We start from the raw sequence: 12,437 nt of genomic DNA, 5'->3' as shown, positions 1-12,437 counted from the left end.
CTGCACCACTCAGAGCCCTTGAAATGCATCTCAGTAAATGAGGATAAGCGGGCCTACCAGACCTTCGTTTGATGTTGCCGGGTGGTCGCTGCCGAGATTCTCTTATGTGTTGCGTAAAGTGGTCTTCCTTTACGTGTGTTCTGTAAAAGTGAGGCAAGGCTGCTCACACTGCTGCTCATCACTGCTCACACTACTTCCGGTGCAATAAGATGCGTATGGTCAGTGGTACGGGTGAGGCCTTCTTGTTGGGCATCAAGCCAAAGGTTTTCGCTTTTTAATGGTGTCATGCTTGCAATCCCCACTTAGTGTGATGTGCATTAAAATCACCGACAATGAGTAATGTGTCGAAATGGAAAATTTCAAGAGTTTTCTAAAAAAGCTTGGTCAATTTGGAGGTGTTGCGAGAAGGGCTTCATACGTTTAGGAGAAACGTGCCGGTCAGCCATGTTTTGCATTTAGTAGTTAATTCGATGCAACAATACTCGCATCCTGGCCGGCAAATTTCACTTCTTTTCAGAGACGCAGAAGTTTTGACGCCTCCGAACGCTCCAAGTTCTACACCGTGTTTGCCATTTGAAAAGACTTTCCACACTGATGAGTTCTACACTGTTTGTTGATTAGTACACACATACCCTGAAGTCACTGACCTAAGAACTGAAGCGCATGAAAAATTCCTTGACGGCCTGACCCCTGACCCGACAGGCACAGTCAGCCCTGTGCGGCAGCAGCGGCTCACCATTGTTTGCATTGTTGGATGTAAACAAATCTTTCCTTTGCAGCTACGTCAGCTGACTCCTTAACCATGATTGGCTATCCGGTTTTGCATTGCCGAGGCGCAACGAGGGGATTCAGTCCTAGAGCGATCTTGTCCTCCCTCGCAAAGCGAGAAAAAGCGATGCCTGGCTCATCACTTGCGACGTCACGCAATGTGCCAAGTCGCCAGTGGGAATGTGCCTTTAGACGATTGGTGAGCACTTTAGAACTGTCCGCTGACGGAGGCCAGACGCACGTGCAGTCGATTTTATGGGGCCCATTCCCCTTCACGCAGCGTCCTCAAAGAACCGGTGATGCAAATGTTGAGACCGGTGATTTCAGCACCAATCTTATCCTCAAATTGCACTAACATGGCTTTCAATGTCGCACGAGGGTTTCCATGATCTGTTCTCCAAAATTTTGAAGCACACCTTCCGTAACGTACTAATCATCCGACCCCGAAGCAAGGGGGGTTTGCCAAGGCCAATTTTCGTGTCCCAGTGTTTTAACTGAGTAGAGCCAGATGGAGAATTGTCCATTGCATCTGCGGACCCAATTTCTGAGGACCCCAAGGTCGGTAACCTGCTGTGGCTGGAGTCAACGATGGCCTGAGATGCTGGTCTGACGTTTTGGAAGAGGCGGGGTTCACAGTGGTGTCGACTTCCTTAAGTTCAGTTAGGGCTGCTTTTAGAACTTTTTTTCCAACGATAATGGACTCAAGCATGTGATGGATTTTGTTAATTTCTGAGCATGAATCGGAATGTCTGCCGTGAGTGTATTGACTCTGGGGGACCATGTGTCTCTGAGTGTGTTTGCCGTGGGAGACCGTAGCTGCCCAGCTCACCTTGTTGTTTAGGTTGATTCTGTTGGCATGGATATGGCCGCCAGTTCTCGATGGTTTTGGCCCTCAGTGCTCGACAGCCGACGACGCAACGTCCAGCACACACAATCCCAGCTCCGGGTGGAGTTGTCCTTGGTCGCCGGTCCACAGCTCGCATTCCCTTGGCTTTGCTGCAACCAAGGAAAGGAGCCCAAATGGTCCCTCTCCCCAGATGAGACCCTAAAGAATTTTTTACTGCTCATTTCTATTGTCCTCGTCCTTCACGAATAGTCACAATCTGCGCATAGAGTGTAAATCCCGAAGTGCTAGGACTTGATTTTAATGAAGCCTGTCGCGTGCTTAAGCTCCCAATCAGAGGTCAAGAAAAAAACGTTCAATGCATTACTAACCGCTAATCGCTAAAACGCTTCAACAAGGCCGAAGCCACATGTAGCCAAAGCAACAAGCACGAAATGAACATCGTACTGTTAAACTAGGCCGTACAGCCAGTGTCTTCTTGGCAGGAGGCACTTATTCACGTGGCAGCATGTAATGCCTTTCAGCTGCTGCTTGCATCAATCTAGAGTTTTGCTCCCGTGAGTACACCCCATTGTTTTTCTCAACAGCTGCGTAGTTTAATTTGACCCAATGCAAGTGCAGTTACTAATGCGCCTGCAGTTCACTGGCCTTGAATGCAGGATCACACATGCTTGGTCCATTGCTACCGTGGTATGCTGCACGTATCAACTCGACTCAACAGTGTGTCACCTGACAACCTCCAAATGCACACCTGAAACACCTCATTTAGTTCTTTCCAGGGTGCTCATTCTTCACAGTCCATCAACTGTTGGTACAGCCAGAAATACTTTTAAGGGTTGGGGGTGTATGGAGGTATGGGAGAATGGAAGGAGCCTTGCCAAAATGAATGCTAGCACTTGCTTATGTGCAGCATAGTAAAATAGTAAAATGTTTGGGGGAGGGGGTTCAAAACCCCTCCGCGCTGTACGTGGAGAATCCTATCGGCCATCTGGGAGGCCATCACTGATGTGTTGCTGGGGCATTCTTGGCTCGTTTCTCTCTCACAAAGGTGAGCACATGGCGGAGTTATTTGTGCACTTGACAGCACCTGAGGATTCACAAGGATTGTCAGCTGCTGATAATGGCTGAGCTGAGCTGTTGGGTTGACCTTTTTTCTGTGCAGCTTAGCAAAGGGGTCAGCCTCGTGTAGGATGTTTACTAGCACTGATGAGAGGCTGAAAGTTGGGACATAAAGAGTAGTCAGGCAGTGGATGTTCACACGTATTTAAATAATTGGCCATAAGATGGCTTATGGACATGCTTTTCATCACTATCAGAAGTGGGGTAGGTCCAGCCCCTTTAAGGGACCGTGGCACACCATCTTGCATTCAGGACAGACGCAAACACCCACACATCAAAACGTTCAACAAGTACTCCTGTAATGATGCCAGCATTTACGGAGGTGAAGGATAAAAAAAATCTAAAATGAAGTTTGCCTTGGAGGTGCAGTGTCCCTTTGGCACTGCACATTTTTACACGTTTCAACACGAAAATGCATAATCAACATAAAAAAAAGTTGTACAACTGAAACTGAAAAGCAACACAGGCTGCATAAACTTTACCTTCTTAAGAGAAGCAAAGATAGGCCAGAAACATGCATACGCTATGCCAAGTTTTTTCTGCAGCCTTGTGTGCCTAGTGGTGGCTGGATGGCTTTTTGTTGACTTCGCCGGACTGGGGGAGTGGCTGTTGAGAGCCAGTGGTTGATCTCATGCTTGAGACCTGCAAGCGTGAGTAGTAACATGTGAACTTAAACATGCTGCGATGCACAGTTTTACAACAGTCAGTTCACCAGTGACCACATAAAGTTGAAAACGGCTTGTACTTGCTTTGCAGAAGGTTTGTACGAACACTTTGATTGACTATGAGGTTTAACACACTGACACTACACAGGCGATGGGGCACACCGTAGTGAGGGACTAAGGTTAATTTTGACCACTTGGGGATGTTTTAATGTGTGCCAAAATCTCGAACATGGGCATTTCTGCTTTTCGCCTCCATTAGAAAAGCGGCAACTGTAGCCAGTTGCCGCTTTTCAAATATGAAGTCTGGACTAGAAGGTATGCAGGCAATGTTTAACAAATATACATATGTGCAGATGCAAGGATGATGAAAACAGAGCCTGCAAGCATATGAATAGTCTGCTTGCCGGTTGGGAAGGTTGGTTGCTTAAAAAAAGAATGGTGCATAAAATAACCTGCTAGATACCATGTGTGCCCAAGGCAATGCTTAAAAATCAACTCGCCATTCCATGTAATAAATGCAGCTATGTAGTAAAAGCACAAAGGGGGAGGGAGGAATAACCGGGTGTTTTAAGGTGCACAGTAAAAATAGCGCAGTTAAAAGGAACGAGCCAAAGATGGAACTAGCGTTACTCCGCTTTGTTCACTAATTAAAACGCCCAATTTTTTTTCATTCCTCAAATTAAGGTACTTCCTGTCTCGTCGGCTGACGAGTGACGATGAAAGCGACCACACCGACCGGTTGCTAGAACTCAAGTGCCTTTGTTAAGCGAAGAGAAATAAACCCCCCCGGTCCCCGATGGCGCGGCGGCGCAGGCGTGGAACACGATAGCTCACGCGTCACACATCCGGCGGGTTTGATCCGCGGAGCTTTCAACCGTCACTGCTGGTGTTTCGTCTGTGCTTGAATAACTGTCAGACGCAAGGCCATCAGGCATGCCTGCACCGTTGAACGGCACCAAATACCGACGGTTGCACTGAATGATGCCTGTCGGTGTTTCCACCACATATGAGTGTGGTCTTCTTATTGGGCTGAGCACCTTTGCTGCGCATGACATATCCTGCACCCACACATCCTCCCCGTCAGCGAGTGGGCGGAGTTGGTGGGCGGCGTGACGACGGTTCAAGTTATGACTTTGTTTTGTTCGGTTAGCTTTATCCTTAGCTGCAACTTCGTCGTGTGGTGGCCACTCCGGTTGCAGGGTGTCTGGCATCTTCGGCACTGTCGTTTGCAGACGTCGGCCCATTAGGAGCTGCGACGGGCTGTATCCACTCGCTCCTGGCGTGTCGCGGTACACCAGAAGCGCCATGTGTGGGTCCTTGGATTTTGTGAAAAGATCCTTCATGGTCCGCACCATGTGTTCTGCCTCGCCGTTTGACTGTGGGTAGCCCGGGCTGCTCGTGATGTGATGAAATCCGTAGGTCTGTGCGAACTCGGCGAACACCCGTGACGAAAATTGCGGGCCGTTGTCAGAGACGAACACATCAGGTATTCCATGTCGCGCGAACGTGCTCTTGACAGCCGCAATGACAGCTGTGGAGGTGATCGACGACAAGCTGATTGCTTCCGGAAAACGAGAGTAGTAGTCCACCACGATTATGTAGTGAGTTCCATCAAGTTCAAACAAGTCGGCGCCTACACGCTGCCATGGCCGATTTGGAGTCGGTGTTGCGATTAGTGGCTCCGAACGCTGAACTCTCGTCTGAGCGCATTTCTCACACGATGTTACGAGCTGCTCAATTTCGCTGTTAAGGGTAGGCCACCATACTGCGTCCCTTGCCCTTGCCTTGCACCGTCCAATGCCCTGGTGGCCTTCGTGGATTTGCTGAAGTACCTCACGGCGCATCAGGCTTGGAATAATGATGCGGCGATCTTTGAGCAAGAAGCCATCACACACTGTGATGTTGCCTCTTTGCTTCCAGTACTCCCTTAGATGAACTGGAACCTTTGAGACGTTTTCTGGCCATCCTTTCTCACAGAAGCGGAGTAGCCCAGAACAGATGCCGTCTTCCGCTTGGTGCTTGCGTAAGGCATCCATGCGGGAGGACCTGAGGTTGGCAGCTGCTGTAACGACTTCCCCGATGAATAACTCGATGGAGTCTGTCTGCCATTGACTTCGCTCAGGATCGTGTCCCTGAATATGAGCCCTTGACAGCGTGTCTGCCGTGGCAATCAGCTTGCCAGGGACGTAGAGAACAGTGAACTGATAGCGCATAAGACGGATTCGCAAGCGCTGGATTCTGGGCGAAATCATGTCGAGTTCTGCTGATCCCAGGAGCGTGACTAAAGGACGATGATCCGTTTCGACTTGAAATGCGATGCCCCTCAGAAACTAGTCGAACCTCTTGACAGCCCACGTCACAGCCAAAGCTTCTTTTTCTGTTTGACTGTAGCGGCTTTCAGTGTCCGCTAGGGATCGTGAGGCGTAAGCAACCGCTCGTCGTTCTCCCGATGGTTGATCTTGAAGCAATACGGCTCCGAGACCGTATCAGCTTGCGTCAGCTGACACAACCGTGGGGTACGATGGGTCATATTTAGCCATGCAGACCTCTGAACTGAGCAAGCTGTTGAGCTTGTCGAAAGCAGCTTGCTGGCACAGTCCCCAAAGCCATGAGTTTCTTTTTTGAAGCAATGCCCTGATCGGTGCTGTGATGTTGGAAAGATGAGGAATGAAGCGGCCCACATGGTTCACCATTCCCAGCAGTCTTCGGACACCGCTGACATCCGATGGGGTTGGTAGCTTGGCCAAGGCCTCGACCTTTTCTGGATCGGGACTGATTCATTGTGCGCTAACCACGACTACAAGAAACTTGACATGGTTTGCAGAGAACGTGCATTTCTTGCGGTTCAGCTTGATTCCAGCTTCTTCCAAGCGCTGTAACACCTGCTTGAGACGTTGGTCATGCTCTTGCTGTGGTGCTCCGAAGACAAGAATGTCGTCAATCATGCTCACAACTCCTTCGAGGCCTTCCAGAATTCTGCTCATCTGTCGCTCAAAATATTCTGGCGCTGAGCAGATTCCAAAAGGTAGCCTTTGGAAACAGAATCTTCCCATTGGTGTTATGAACGTAGCGAGTTCTTGACTTTCTTCTGAAAGCTTCACCTGGTGAAAGCTAGCGGTAGCATCGAGCTTAGAGAATACCTTTGCTGATCCGAGGTGTCCCAGGATGTTCTCGACTGAGGGTAGTATGTGACGCTCCCGAAGCACGACTTCGTTGAGTCGGGTGAGGTCAACGCATATTCGGTAGCCTCCTCCTGCTTTTGGAACAGACACCATACCGGAACACCATTTTGTGGGACGGTCCACCCGTTGGATGACACCCTGGGATTCGAGCTTGGTGAGTTCCTCTCGAACTGGTTTCTGAAGCGGAATCGGTACTCTTCTCGGCACGCTGAGTGAGAACGGTTTGTCGCCTGGTTGGAGACGTATCACGTATTCGTCTTGCAGCTCGCCCAAGCCATCGAAGAGACTGTCCTTCAAAGTGACGGTAGAATCCGTTACACTGTCCACGAACCATATAACTCCGAGAGCCTGTATCGCAGGGAATCCAAGAAGCGGCGGGTCTTGCGAAGGCACAACATACACTGTTTGCACTGTAGACCTGCCTTTCCAGCTCAGCTTCGCTTGGAATGTTCCGAGAACGGTGAGGGAGTAATTTCCTGGGCCCGTAAGCTCACCTTCTGGCTTTTGCAGCTGTTTCGGTATGCCTGGAAACGAGTCCGGTACCACTGTCACCTCCGCACCCGAGTCGACCTTGAAGTTAGCGTAGTCCGTTGACGGCCACTTTTACCAACTTGGCTCTGGTGATGGCTGCTACGGAGTGCAGTGTGAGAGCTCCCATGTTCTTCTTGCTTTTCTTTTCGCAGACTGCTTCGAAGTGTCCAATCCGATTACACCCTTTGCACTTGGCTTGCCTAGCTGGGCAATCTGCTCGAGGATGCGTTGGTCGACCGGAGTATCTGCAGCTCGTGGTAGCGTCGCTTGTGTTGGACTTCGTAACACGCTTGCCGGAGCTCCCTTGAGAATTCGAGCCATGTCGCGGCTTTTGGAAGCGCTTTTGAACTTTGGCCTCGGCCACAACGTGAGCAGGATTCGGCTCTTTTTGGAACACTGCTGCACGGGCTTTCACGGCATCTTCGTTGATGCGAGCCTGTAGTCTTGCTTCTTCAAGGGTAAGCTTTTGTATTCGGCACAGTTTGTCCACTAGGTTAGAGTCCCGGAGACCCACGACGAACCCGTCTCGAACGAGTCGTTCTTCCACTTCCGCTGAGGCGTAGTTGCACTTTTTGACAAGTGTACGCAGCGCAGTGTAGAACTCGTCTACGGTCTCGCCTTCACCCTGGGTTCGACGGTGGAAGCGGACACTTTCGTAGACCTCGTTGACCGGGTGGATGAAGTGATCGGTGAACCTCTTCTAGCGAGCTCCAGTCTTCGCTGGACAATGCTAGAGTGTCGAGAACGCGGCAGGCGTCTTGGGAGCCCATGTCGTAAAGAAGCGTTCTGACCTGTACTTCTCCCGGCGCTTGGTAGAGCCCAGATGCATAGCAATAGTCGTCGAACTGGTAGACCCATTCTTTCCAAGAGCTCGGGTTCCCAAAATCGATTTTCGGTGGCGGTTTAAGCCCGGTGCCGCTGAACTGGATTGAAGGATGTCCATCCGCCATAGCGTGTTTTGCAGGCTACGCACCTTAGACTGATTGCTATTAATAATTGATCGATGTGTCGCTAACTTTATCCCACTTCTGACACCATGTCTCGTCGGCTGACGAGCGACGATGAAAGCGACCACACCGACCGGTTGCTGGAACTCAAGTGCCTTATTAAGCGAAGAGAAATAAACCCCCCCGGTCCCCGATGGCGCGGCGGCGCAGGCGTGGAACACGATAGCTCACGCGTCACACATCCGGCGGGTCCGGTAAGGCGAACCGCCGCCCGAGCGAGCGTGAGAAACGCACCTTCAGCGCGCCGTGAAATGCGCGTCCACTACACTTCCGAAATCTGGGCCCTAGTAATTTTTCTGCGTCAAGACTTGCGCATTGAATCTACACGGCACCAGCGGAACGGGCTGATCACTGCAACATCAGATTTTCTCTGGAATTGGAGTCTGAAGAAAATCTCAGTGATTGTCAGTGTCAGTGATTGCCGCGATTTAAATAAAAAACAAGAGCCCGCCTGTTTTTTATCCCTCGTACGAACAACCGACAAGGCATCCAGCGTGCGACCGCGACTGGTGACTGCGAAGCTGATGGTGGCGCATTGCTGCCTGCCTAAGTTTTCATTCCAATTTATTTGAAAACACGTTGCCACACGGGGGCGTGCACGAGTAGGTAGAGCGATAAAAACGTTAGAGCCCACGTATGCGTGCGACTGCGCCGCGATAAGTCACGCGTATGCTCGCGGAAAAGCGATCGTCCGAAGGCATATGCAGAAAATGTTGCCGTACGGAAGCCAAACTCGAGGGATTTGTTCAAAGGGCGCTTGCGATCCGTCAGCGCTCGGGTTACAGCACGGCTCGGGAAGCGGCCTCGCATTCGCTACCATCGCTAAATCGGCGTACGCGTGAAACAGCTCTCCAAAGAAATTAATCGGTTTTTGTAATCAACCATGTATTAGAGGGAACTTACCAGACAAAATCGTGGATACGGTGCGGGTGCACTTGCGTCGGCATCCAGGGCGGCAGCCAACTGCAGTGTCGGACTTTTGCGCGCCGTTCCGGCCGTTCGCTGCCGCGGTTTCATCCTCCGGTGATGCGAAGTTATCGATGGCCGGTAGAGCGCCACCACGTAATGTGAATGCGATTAATAATATATCTCTGGACGCCACTACCGATAATTGGGTTGAAACGCGGAAGACGACAAACGGGACACCGGTGTTTTTTTTTTCTCGAGATGTGGGCGCACAGCGCATGCGCTAGCACAGTGGCCACAGACATGGCGGCTTTCAGTGTGGCCAAGCGAAGAAAATCGCCCGCTAAACGTTTGAATGAATACCGTCTATAAACGGGGAAAGAGGATGGGGCGGGAGAGGAGGCGGAGGGCGCATACTTTATTGGGATGAATTTCAGAGATAAATTGCGGCGCTTTTAGCCAATTCCTTTTAGGGCAATATTTTGGAACACTTTCATGCTATGACTACATAATCTATTTTTATAACAGTTGCTTGACCAATTTTGATGTATATAAAACCGTCGTGAATGCCTTTACGAAGCGTTTTGGTTCTCAACAAAACACTCAGGAGCATTTAAAATAACTTCTTCACAAAAAAGTATGTCCAGTTTTTGCCCATTTTTCTTGCAAAGACATTTTCTACTCGATCAACTTTTCTGATGATCTTGCGCAGGGCTGATCCTAAGAAGGAGATAACAGGTACTTTAATTTTTAATCTATTTTAATGTTGTTTTCATGAGTATACGTCCACACCACTTAAGTCCAAAAGAGCTTAATTTTCTGCTAATGTCATACTACGTTCAAAAAATTCTAGACGCGTTTCGAATGACGCCGTGCTTCAGGTGGCTGCAGTTGTATCCCTTTGTATTCACGCAAGAAAAGGCGTAAAAATAGTTACATAATTTGTTTCAAACCAATAACATAGCAATGGTAGCATGCATACAGGAAACTTTGCATACTGCACAGAATAGGGCAATAAATATTTTATTGGTCAAGGTTAAGCGCGTAGGGTTCTCAACCCGTCGGAGGCAAACTTGCGACTCTGGAAGTTTATTTATTTGTTTATTTATTTATTTTTGTTCATTTATTTATTCATTGTTTTATTTATTTATTTATTTGATGCCTGCTTGCCTTTGCATGCATTACTGAAGGGAGATGCATAACACTAAGCATTAAATATGAGACAAAATAACAAAATAATTTTACAAAGCGCGCTGAAAATTGTCAATATAAACAGTTAATGCAATCATACGTGGAAGATAATTACACGGCAGTATTGATGTAAAATAAAATCAATCGCACAAGGCGTCACCTTTAAAGGAAAGTGAATAATTTGCTTTAAGCTAGCGGTCCCACTTTGCGATATGTATAATGGTGCTTCTACATACTTCTCCCCTCTACTCCAGTTTTCGAATGTTAGATATTACGAAAAAAATTCAACCTGTGGTTTCGTCAGTGATCTTTCATATCCTGCCATTTCAGTTTACTTTTACTTTCTCTCGTGCTAAGTTGAGCGTGCCAATTACCTAATACGAATTGCACTGACATATTCTGTATGTTTTCGAGCGTATCAACCAGCTCTTTGGTGTAGGGATCCACGAAAACACATGCGTACTCCAAGATTGAGCGCACATGAGTGAAATCCGGGTGTTCTTTTCAGTTAGGTGGAGGTTCACTGAAATTTCGTCTCAGAAAGCCAAAAACATATGCAGCCGGGACTTTTATGGTGTGAACCGGCCCATTTAACCTCTAACCACTCCCTAAATAAACTCCTAGGTATTTATATTCCTCGGCCGTGGTCACAGCAGCATACTTTACGGTATACGTATGCAATTGGAATGAAGGTTTTCTGGTAAAGGTGCCGTTAACACACTGCTTACATCCAAAAACTTTTCTGAATCAGCACACCAGGATGTTATTAAATTCGAATAAAGCTGCAGGTATACGGAATCACGTTCATTCGCTATAGTCCGGTAAACTACACAGTACTTTTGAACAAAGCTATAGGGCCAATAGTAATTAACAATGCAAAAACCGATTCATTCAGTTTATAGGATGAAATGTTTTACTCAGAAGGTGATCTGGAACACCATCATTTTCTTTTTGCAGTCCAACAATATACAGTCAACCACTATAAGCTTATCTATTGCTAGAGCCAAATCGTACGTGAACTCAACAATCTGCGTTGAGAAAGAAAATCCTGACAAAATCCGTGTTTGCTAGGATGCTGGCTATTATGTTTAACTAAATGAGTCATATCCCAAGAGTAGCTAAGCTCACCTTCAAACATCGGAACTATATTAACAGCTAGGCTTCGTCAGTGACAAGGCTCTGTTGTTATCGCAAATTTAAAATAATTTTTTTTTCTAAATAGGCCGCCGTAAAATCCCATGAAGTAACATAGTGCAGGGCATGAAGTTGATCCTACCAATGCACGAGCGAGTCTCTTCTACGTTTATCACCAACAACATAGTGCAACATTGCTTGCCGCAGTTTAATTGTAAGCAGAATAACTTGCGCTTTTGCTCGCACTTCCCTTTCTTTGGTGGAGAGTCCTTGACATGGTGGCGGTTTAGCTCCTGCGTGCTGGCCGCTTGCCCGATGCCCTTGAAGGCCTGTTATTTTGGTGAACCATCTCCATCTCGGATCGGACATCTCTTCCGGGTCGATGTCTCCAATGCTCTCCATTTATTGGGGGGGCGAATAGCCTCGAGCTGATGCGTCGACGAAGCCGGTGGCAGAGGCGTGGTAGCGGCGATGACTGGCCAGGCTTAGCTTACCCGTGGGTGTGGCACAGTCTTCTTGTGGCAATAAATGACATTTCGATTGCCTAAAATGTTCCCTGCTAATGCCCAGTGAGTCCTTGCACCTTGCCCGTTCACCGAGAACACTCATTACTGTTTGACAAACGATGTTCGTTCATTTAAAACGTGGAATCACGGAGCGGATGAAAAACGCGTCCCCGTCGTTCGGTTCCATAACGGCTTTTTCTCCCCTCAGGAAAAAACCGGTCGGTCTCCTTCCAAACACGTCTGTGCATGAATTCTGGGCGCCCAGGCGCGAGCCGTTGTTCGGCTGTATGCCGTTTGCCGAGAAAATGACGTATAACCAGATGCATTACGTAGGCCGGTCTCCTCTTGAACACCGGTTGCCAAATATTCTGTGGCTTTTCGCTTGCCGTAATTCTCCCGAGGACAGCTAACCGAATGAAAAACGTATATTCTGGGGCCGTACGTCGGCCGGTATCGTTTTCTGGTTGCCCGAAGAAAACGAATATTCTACCGCCGGACGCGCGGTTCACCGTTGAAACAACGAATGCACAGCAGCCGCGCTCCGGCCGGTCCCCTTTGGAACACCAACTGCCGCAAAAATACGC

This window comes from Haemaphysalis longicornis, unplaced genomic scaffold, assembly GCF_048455015.1.
Source record: "Haemaphysalis longicornis isolate Haplotype H1 unplaced genomic scaffold, Haemaphysalis longicornis Haplotype H1 scaffold_11, whole genome shotgun sequence".
Classification (NCBI taxonomy): domain Eukaryota; kingdom Metazoa; phylum Arthropoda; class Arachnida; order Ixodida; family Ixodidae; genus Haemaphysalis; species Haemaphysalis longicornis.
This window is presented reverse-complemented; position numbering follows the sequence as displayed.